At 39.6% G+C, this 9,899-nt stretch overlaps 1 long non-coding RNA gene across 1 annotated transcript; it reads right to left on the bottom strand.

The window, feature by feature from the left end:
* Positions 1 to 6: 6 nt before the first annotated feature.
* Positions 7 to 8,844, bottom strand: LOC135224453 (uncharacterized). The gene is made up of 3 exons (XR_010316745.1): positions 8,691 to 8,844; positions 8,463 to 8,564; positions 7 to 1,796 (listed from the first exon to the last, which is right to left on the bottom strand). It is a non-coding gene; the product is annotated as an uncharacterized LOC135224453 (long non-coding RNA).
* Between the last annotated feature and the right edge of the window lie 1,055 nt (positions 8,845 to 9,899).

A 9,899-nucleotide genomic window follows, 5' to 3' on the forward strand; every position in this document is an offset into this window, starting at 1 on the left:
GCTGTATGACAATTGAACTGCATCATGATTTTATAGGTACATTAAAATCTATATGCAATGCATATTTTCTTGCTGGTTAAAAATACATTACCAAAAGATCATACTAATTACTCTGATAAGTCTTGACAACCTTAGGTGTGTTCTTTCCTGTTAATCTACTATTTCACAAAAATAAGCCAAGTGTCCTGTTAATCATGTTATCTAAAAGATCGGTTATACCTTCAAGCTGTGCCATAAGTTTTTCAGCATTGTTTAACATTTTATCCTGAATTTACATAAGCTAATACGATAAAAAAAGTTAGTGAAAGTTTTACAATGGTAAAAACTTAAGAGGATAAAAATCACAGTACATTGTTACTGAAAACAAATGTTTAATTTTAATACCAACTCTGGTTCAGTGGAACATCTGACTTTTATAAAAGAAATATTTTACCATTATTTTTTTCTGCTCCAGCCAGAATCACATCTGTTAGTAATTCAGAAAAAATAACCTGCATTGAAATGAAGTTTTTCTTAATTCTGAAACTGAAATTTGAGAGATCAGGTATTTAGTTTCATGTACATTACTATAAACAACATGATCCTTGAAAACACACTGTTATTTTATTGCTGAACTTGCAAACATAAATTTCTCACTTCTGGTGGTACCTGTGGTATCCTATATAATGATCATCAAACATACATATAAAGACAACACCCATTTAATATTGTCAACCTGCATAATAACTCTGGTACTTGCAGGGTGAAGTTCAACATTCATACAGTAGATCAACCATCAGTGTAATATTCTTCGAATATGAAAGGAAACTACTTCCTCAGTGGCAGAGAGTAAAATAGCTGTTAAACAATCTCTTCAAATGCTACAGAATTTTGAATTTTACTTTATCAAATTGAGATCACGTATTATTAACATACTGAGAACTGGTTTAAATAATAAACATTCACTTACAGCAAATGGCACTGGATTTGTTATCTATTGTAGTTTCAAACATTATACAGTGGCTATATGACAAATGCTTGTACATACTTTACATAACTGTACTGTCCTTCCACGGTGGTTACTTATATGGATATATACATCCTGATCAGAAAAGAACTCAAAATATGGTACAGTAGTGACAAAATACTTGGAGAACATTGTGTAAAAATCCTCATGTACTATCAACAATTTCACTATGTACCTTTGATAATTCAACATTCTCAATAAAATGATGAATTTTCAGGGTAAACATACAAATGGTGGTAACTGTAAATTGTACCTTATACTGTACTCAGTGTACATAAAAATAAAACTCTAGAAAATAAATAATTGCCAATGGTCCCTAAAAGCAAATGGCACGATAAAAATTAAACCCTGAAACTTTCCTGGCATTTACAAACACTACAAACCTTAAAAGTACATTTATAACCAATTGATGTGACCTTAAATTTGAGATACAAATGACTACAATATAAAGTTATCATCATTATTATTCTGCCAGACACAGAAAAATCATTGACTCTCTACAAGGCAGAGTAAATAAATTCTTGCTAATATTTCAAAATAAATTGTTTTTCATGATTAGTTCTAAAACTGATGAAGTGCAATTCAATTGTGAGAAAAATATTGTAAAAATCACGCTAAAATGTTGCAGTACATAATCTATAATGTTATACTAAGACTTACCCAAAGAATTATTTATCAAAACTCATCATGAATATAGTCAAATTCTTCTCCGTCTTCATAATCATCATAATCATCACCAGGCCATGGACCCCAGTCAGAGGAGCTACATGCTGCAAAAAGCCCATCACCTCTGCAAAATAAAAAAAAAAGTGTAAGGATGAAATTGTAAATTAAGAAGAGCAAAGTGGGAAGAAAAGCCTGGAAAAATATTGAGTAGTATTGAGGAAAAAATGTAATAAAGGTTGCATCAATGGATAAACAGCACTGAAGATATAAGCCAAAAACTTTATTATATCCAAAAGACTTCCTTCCCTTACTCTACAAGAAAGAACTTTAGGGGAGAAAGATTGAGGTGAAGATAAAAGCCAAAATGTTGTCTAAATCAAAGAGGCACTAAGTTAGCAGCAGAAGGAATAAGACGAGTGCGAATGTAGTGAGGCTGGTCAGTGCAAGTTTGGTGCCTGTGGGTGTGAGAAAGCCAGTGCAAATGTTGAGTGACAATGGGCCTGAGTTTGTTGGAGGACCGTTTGAGCAAATGTTGAGAGAATGGGGGATAGAGTATGTACTGATGACTCCCTACATGCCTAGTGGTAATGGGTTAGCAGAGAGAACCATTAAAACTTTGAGTGAACTGTTAAGAATGATGACTGAAAGAGAGAATGTATAGGATTTGTCGTTAAGTACGTATCAGTACCTTAAAAGCACTGGCATATATCTGAGCGATTGCATAATGAACTATGAAAGACTTGTGAATGCAAGATTAAAGGAGATGTGGAGACTGGCTGACGAAAGATCTGAGAGTTGTAAAGGTAGTAATTGAAAAAGGTAGACTAACAGTAGGTAAAATGCATGACAAATATGAAGGACCATACGTGGTAAGAAGGGTTTGGTCAAATGGGTTGAGTTATATATTGGAGTATGAAAATGAAAAAGGAGAAAAAGAGGAAATATGAGCACACCATAATCAGTTGAGGAGGTGGAAAGAAATTCCAGAATATTTAAAAATACATCAGATAATAGAAATCTTGGCAAGAGAGAAAAGTAGAGAAGTTGTTGTAAAAGAAGAACAGGATAGTTTCTGGGGAAATAAACAAGTAGTGATGGTTACAAAAAGGAAGGTAAGTCAGAAAAAGGAAAAGCCTGTAAAGGAATCAGAGAATGGAATTAGAGAGAACACTTTTGCTAAGTTGTTTAATGAAAGTTTGGCAGGTGGCAAATATGATTTTGAAGGATTTGTTTGGGATACAGCAGATTGATTTAATAGCTACTGGGACAGCTGTTGAAAAAACAAATAATTTGATAGTGGGGTTAGAATTAAATAATACTGAAGATACCTACAGTATTTGTGGTTTTCTGTTGACTGAAGAGGTGGAGAAGTGAGTGTAGGTGTAAATGTGATCAAAGAAGAGTTGGGAGTGACTTGAAGTGTGATTGGGGGATTCCCAGTGGTCTGGACCAGAGAAAGAGAGTGTGGAAGAAGCGTTAAGAGTTTGTCAGCTATTGAGGAGATAGAACCGACCTTGAGCCCAAAAAATTATGTGATCAAAGTCTAAAAGTACAGGAAAGCGAATGAAGGTGTGTGGGAGACAGAAACCATGAACCAGCAGTCAGGGCCCAGTTACGGAGTATGAATGAATAGCAGAGAGGTTTTTAGTGGTTAAGGGTAAAGAGGGTTACATTCTCTGGTAAGGGGGAATGTGGTAGTTCGTATTTTTTTTAATATACAGAAAGAGAAAAGAAGTTTACCTCGTCAGTATGGGGAAAGAAAAGGATTGTAATTAAAGGCAATTTGTTTGTGACCTGGTTCGTATGAAAAAGTATTTTTTATTTATATTTTTTTTTAGTTGTAAATGCTATTGAAGTTTCCTTTATCTGTTATAGGAGTCTAACTTCTCCCCCTTCCGTGGATGGATCTAAAAGTTTTGCAAAGATATTTACTTTTATGTGAAGTTACAGTCTGTCAAAAGAACTGTTGAACATTTTAATTACATTATGTAAAAGACAAATTTATTGTTGGTGTGGATTAATAATTTTCTTGTGAACTGTGTCCATAGAGGCAAGGTATTGATATATGTACTATATGTATCTGTTTGACAATAAGTTGACTTACTAAAGTCCCTGGTATTAAAGGCCAAATTGATATTGACTGTATATATATATTTCAACTGTTTTCTCGATATGATTTAGTTTGGTTTTATAGAGTAAGCAGTTATAGAAAACTGATGTGTGCTTGAGTGTACATGTGGTTGAATGTGGTATATTTTCCTTAGATATTCTTTATTTTCCTAAAAAATATAAGAATTTCATTATTTATATTTCATGCTGTATGTATATTTGCATTGATGTTCGAAATGTTCTAATTTTAGCAACCTTGAGTTGTAAAGGGACCAAAATTCCATTGTTTAATGTTTAGTAGTAGTTATAGAATAAATTAGTATTAAGGAAAATTCAGTCTGAATAGCCTTAGGTAGCTTCACTTGAAACCATCTGCCTTTGCTTATTTTGTCATTTGGCCCAAACATTGCCTCTACATCATTGGAAGTCTTGAAACAGAGGATAGGCATGATTGCTAAGAAGACCTATGCACAAAAAAGGTGCCCTTGCCCTGGACACGACCACAATAGGGAATAACCAGATACTAATGGTGTCACCTACCCTGATACTATGAGCCACTACCCATCCATTAAGACTGGTGGGCACTCCAGGTACAAAGTATCCACAGGCTCCCTAAAACTCGACACCATACGTCAAGGCAAAAAGACAGAAGAGAGAGAATCTCTCCTGTGCTTCTTCCCCCAATACAATGCCAGCCACTGTTAATAGTTTCAACTTCTTCTAAACAATGAGACATGAAGATCGATTTGCACCTCCAAAAGGTCTGCTCAAGAATGGACAAGAGGGATAAATTGTGCTTGAGGACGAGAGACATAGCAACTGCTCAGACTTCATACGCCTCAGAGATCAAGTCTCTTATACAGAATGGCAGAACATTCTTCGAAAGTGGACAAGAAGGATTCTTGACAGAACACCAGAGGTTGCTAGCACATCCTCTGATCTCGGTCCTTCTCCTCCAGCCCCAAGATTTCCATTAAACTTAATATGGAAGGAAGGAGGCCAAGATGGATCCTCATTCTTGGCTAAGAAGCTTAGAGTTAAAGAGCACACTCCATCCCCCTGGAAGAAGCCTACCCTCTTGTCACAGGTTGCAGTTCACTTTCACATTTGGCCATTACCAAAGCTATGAGAAAGTCTTCCGCATGAGGTTCTTGAGGGAAGGGGAACTGAGGAGCTCGAAAGGAGGAACCTGCGAGCCATTTAAGAACTACATCTAAATCAGACTACTACTGCTTGGAAGTGTTGAATGATTTGATGAGGTCATTAAGGTCCTCGTTAGATGAAAGGTCCATAACTAAGTGCTTAGAAACTGAGGAAAGCATCGCTCGGTATCCTTAAATGGTGGATGAGGATAGACTCCTAGAGGTTCTCAGGTAGAGGAAAAGTCTGCTATCTGGGTTCAAAAATGTCTCAGAAGACGAGATGTTATGCCTGAGGCACCACTAATGAAAAACTGTCCACTTTGACTGGCAGACATCACAATAAGATTGTCGCCTGCACTTTGCAATAACTTCTGCAGCTGCTCTGACAGTCTGAAGCCTGTCAGAGTGAGAGGACAACTGTTGGTGGTATCTCTTGAAGGGAAGTAGTTAGAGTAGCCACTGTCTTTGGGGTCATAGCCTTGGAAAGTCTACCAGATGTAGAAGGTCCGGGAACCATTCCTTTGGGGGTCTGAATGGAGCTACAAGGGTCATCGAGGAATTGGGGTGTGACACAAACCTGTTCAGGACTTCCCTCATCATGCTGAAGGGCGGAAAGGCATACAGATCCAGACCCGACCAGTTGGAGCATGGCATCTGTCACCCATGCCAGGGGATCTGGGGCTGCAATCTGCCCAACTTGACAAAGATCTCAATAGATGACAGAATCCCTAGAGGGCTCACCCATTGATGGGCCAAACACGACGAGAGGCCAAGGAAACTGTGTCATCTGGAGGCAGTTTGTGATTCTCTTGGGGGGATGGAAAATCCTGAAAAGTCTGAAAGTTGAGAATCATCCCCAATAGAGAATCTACTGTCGGAGCTAACTGGGACTTCTGTGATTGAGGGCGCTTATGTCTAGGACTGGTCTCCAACCCCCTGACATTTTGGGGACTGCAAACAGACGATTGTAAAAGCCCTGTGTGTGTATGTCCTTGACTTCTTCGATGGCTCTCTTCAGAAGGAGAGAGGATACTTCTTCAAAAGAGCCGAATGTTTCTCTTAGCCTCCTGAGTAGGCTGTCAAGACTATGGGAGAAGTGACCAAACGAAGGTTCTCCAAGAGCAGGATGCAGTAGCCCTCCTTTGAAATCTTGAGGATCCATTGGTCTGGCACCCTGTGATCCCACTTCTAGAATGGAAACGGATGTTGGAGTGAGGCCTAACTTGCGACTTGGGCTTACTCCCATGATAGGGATCCTGTTGCAGAGGAGAGACTCTCTTGAGACCATCTTGGGAAAAAACAACGACAAAGAACTCTTGGGGCGCTTGGCAGACTGGGATAAGAGGCCCTTAAGTGGATTTCTTCTGGGGGTGTGACACGATCAATTCCACAGTCAACTGGGGGGAAAGGTGAAAACAACAATGTGGACTTCTGAGACTGTGTGACTCCTCTGGTGGTGAAGGAGCACCATAGTTCTCTCGTTTTAGGAACTCCAATAAAGAAAAGGGACCTGAGCCATCCCTGATGGCTTTGTCCAAGCCCTTGAAGTCCTTGATCATCTTTGCTAAGGCTCCTGCTGTCCAATCAAGGAAACTTAACACTTTGAAAAGATTGAAGTTCTTGACGAGGTGGTCCAGCTCAGAAGAAGAGAACAAAACTTCCACCGAAGCGAAACCTGAACAACGAGAATAGCTGATAAGGTTGGAGAAGTCCCCTTGGGAAGAGGCAGAGACTCCCAGTGAGGGAGCTTCCCTAATAGCTTATAACTGGTATCTCCTCTTGACCAGATGAGAGGGAAGATGGGCGAAAGTTGCCTTGCTCTGCTCTTTATGTTCAGAGCCAGTCTTTAATTTTTTTAACACTTTCTTGGAAGATGATAAAAGAAAAATCTTGGGAAGCTTGAACTGATCTTCTGGGAGGCTCTTGATGATAATGCAGCTGGCACGAAAAAAGCAGGAAAACTCGCTAACAGGTAGCGAAGAATAGTTGCAAAGGCTGAGGGAGGAGAAGAGTCTTGGTCGATCTTCTCATCATCCTCTGACGAGATGGGAGACAGGGATAAATCCTTTGAAGGTTTAAAGGTAGAAGCTTTCCTAAAGAAGCTCATGATTTCTGAAAGCTGTTTCTTGATAGGCGCCAACAAGGGATCATCTGGATCTAAAGAGGGTTCTTAGTGCTTGATAGTGGTAGATGGGTGATGAAGAGTAGGTACCGGGTGCCCTGGTTGATGGTGTCGGGTGCTCGGAAGATGTTGCTGGGCGCGTGGGAGCCGACACTGGGCTCTCGGGAGCAAGCGCTGGGCACTTGAGATGGGATGGGAGCTTGGGCGACAGGCACTTAGTGTGGTGCTTGGCATCCAAAATAGGGCGCCTGGGAGAGACCAAAACCGATGAGTCCCATGGATGCATAGGCAGTTGCACCGACATGAAGACTGAGGTATCCACGTCAAAGCTGCAAGGAGCCTGTGTGCTGCCTTTCCAACAGCAGTCTCTCAAAACCTGGGATTTTGCAACAGGGGAAGCAGTATGTGGGCAAACTCCAACAGCCTCCTTTGGACTTCAGGTATGTCTTCTGCCAGGGTTTGGGGAGCGGGACAGTGACCTTCATTTAGATCTGATGGGATGAGAAACCACCTCCTTCATTTGCACGTTACAGGACACTTTTTCACTGAACACTTTGTCCGTAAGAACTTTAAGGGATGCCCCTATCTCAGACACTGAACTTACACCTAGGTTCAACTTCTTATCAAACTTGGATCTGATCCTGGAATCAAGATTGGCAATGGCATCGGGGTCAGAAGCATGGCAGTATGTGGAATGATAGGAGGGGGGCTGACAATAGTACTGTGGCCAGGAGTTGAAGGAACAGCAAGGCTTAGGTGAAGAATCTAGGCTAACAGAAGCCCTACTCTCAGCCCACACAGCCGCCTTTCTTTTTCTCTTCCTTTTAATTTTACTATGGTGAGACTCAAGAGCATTCCACCTTCATTTCAATCCCTACATTCCCTAAATGTATTTTCCCTCGAACATACCTGGCCCCTACAGTTAGTGCACCTCTGTATGTGCATCATAGCAAAGTTTAGTTAGCCTTACCTTGCAGCCTTTGCTACAATAGCAAATGCTGGAAGCACTGGAATCAGACACAACTATCAAAAGACCTAGCTTAACAGACAAAAACCAAAACAGCAGTTTGAGCTACAAGAAAGTGAAATACTCAACTGACTTTCTTTTGGCAAACAGAAAATCACTGGCGAAACAGGCAGAACTGCAGAGACTGACGTGTTGCCAATAGCATGGCATAAAATAGAATGAAGCTGCCATCGGCTATGAGTCGCTACAACAATCCTGTGAAGTGGGCAGGGCCTGTCACCCCCTGCTCTGTAACTGATGCTTTGCTGCAAACGTTTGTATTTAGGAATGCCTGTGCGAGCATAATCGTTAGCTAAGTAATTACTTGGGTAAGTTACTTATAAAAATATACAGTGCTTGAACTATCAAGCATCTAACATAGTACATACTGACAAAATGAAATGGACTTACTTGCACAAGTAATCCACCAAAGAATTCCCACTTAACCATATATTGTACAGGGTCTTTTCATCAGGGGTTTCGCCTAGTAATTCATCACACATATCTTGAAGCCTGAGAAAAGAAAACACCCGCTTTAATGACCAATGAGCAGTTTACAGCTTGAGGATTTGATATGTTTTCATTAACAACTTTACAAAACTCACAAAAAAAATTAATATTCAAAGTTGAACATCATACCTGCGGGGCCAAATAGGGTTAACTTCAACATCAGTTTCTGGCTGAACATCAGTGCCAGGACCTGTTAATCTTTCTACACCATTAACTTCAGTCACACCATAGCTGCAATATAAAGAAATCAAACTCTCTCACAATATACATCTGCAAATAATACACAATACGATGCTTATTAAAAAAATAATCGAGCTTATTTCCAATTATGGGTAAATTTTGAAATATAGACAGTAATGCAACATGTCTAACCTAAATATCGGACTGCCTTGAGAATTGTGAGTGTGATAACTAAAAAAATTAAATTTTTATGATAATTTCAAAATTAAGTTTTATATGTAGTACTTACATAATTACATAGCTATAGTTTCAACTTGCACGGCAGCTTAAATTTTGAAACTCGTGGTAGCACTTTTTTTGTTGTGTTGGTGACTAGCCCTGCTTGGGAAAGGGAGGAACAACTCAGCAAAGAGCTTCAATTTGTATGTGCCCTTACGCCCATGCGAGGGTAGGAGGGAGGACTCTGATTTTGGAATTGCTTGTTAAGTATAGTATTTAAGTATAGTATATGTATAAAAGTTAATTTCACCATAAAAATAAAATTTTCATATAAGTAAACTTACCAAGTACATAGCTGAACCCCACATTGACAGGAGGTGGGATACATAAACATATTTTACTCCCAAAACAATAGTAATAGTAATGAAATTGAGAATAAAAAAGTTTACTAGCATTGATACAATGCCTGTCGTTTCCTTACCTGATAAGAGAGCTCCTGCAAGTAAATACTGCCTTTGGTTAGTGCTCATCTTAACCTGCAGTGGCGTGGCGGTAGCTGTGGAGGACCTCTACTTAATGGGAGCTTAGCAGCAAAGGACATTTCTGATGGCTAGCAAAGAATCAATAGTTGCTCCTGCCCTGGGCATTGTACCACAATAAAAACACTACCATACAAACAATGCTGTCACTTACACATAAGTACATGGTACACCCAGGCTCCCCTATGTCAAGGCAAAGAGAAAAAGGATAGAAGGAATGCTTCCTACACTTTGTCCCCAAAAACCACGCCAACAACTGACAACAGACCGAGGGTACTGCAATTTTCAAAGATCTTTTCCACTTCACGCAAGTAATAGGTTGAAAAAATCGACTTACACCTCCAATACATCGACTGAAGAATGGAACAGAGACATGTTATGTTTAAAAGCTAACAAGATA

This window comes from Macrobrachium nipponense, chromosome 12 (genome assembly GCF_015104395.2).
Source record: "Macrobrachium nipponense isolate FS-2020 chromosome 12, ASM1510439v2, whole genome shotgun sequence".
NCBI classification, from domain to species: Eukaryota; Metazoa; Arthropoda; class Malacostraca; order Decapoda; family Palaemonidae; genus Macrobrachium; species Macrobrachium nipponense.